The sequence below is a fragment of the Galeopterus variegatus genome, unplaced genomic scaffold, assembly GCF_000696425.1.
Source record: "Galeopterus variegatus unplaced genomic scaffold, G_variegatus-3.0.2 Scaffold23090, whole genome shotgun sequence".
Lineage (NCBI taxonomy): Eukaryota > Metazoa > Chordata > Mammalia > Dermoptera > Cynocephalidae > Galeopterus > Galeopterus variegatus.
In genome coordinates this window covers 10707-11151 of record NW_007749201.1, presented here as the reverse complement: position 1 = coordinate 11151, position 445 = coordinate 10707, and positions in this window count along the sequence as shown.

The following is a 445-nucleotide window of genomic DNA, read 5'->3' as shown; positions in this document are numbered from 1 at the left end:
AAGAGATACAATGAGACACAGGACTGACATCATCAATGACCTCACAGGCACTTGTCACCTCAGACTCATGAAAGGGATCTTCAACAGAGAACAGCCATCTTTGGGGTAACTAAGACCAAGCAGAAAACTTCAGTTAGCCGTTAATTTGGGAACTGATAATCATCAATTCCTGAGATTGGTAGAGGAAAAAGTATCTTTCTCGAAGGTTCATTTCTGTTTACCTCCCATTACACTCTCTCATGTTGATTTACTTTGGATGTTATGCACCTACAATTAAGAATTGAAACTAAGTTTTGCTGTTTTTCTTACCTCCCTAATCAACTGCAAACAGAGGAAGTTATAAAAAGGCAAAGCACCCTAGCTGATTATTAACTCACCTTCTTGCTTAAAGGAAAATTGCGTCCACATTAGTTACAGGTCCAACTCAGGTATTTTTATGTTCCAG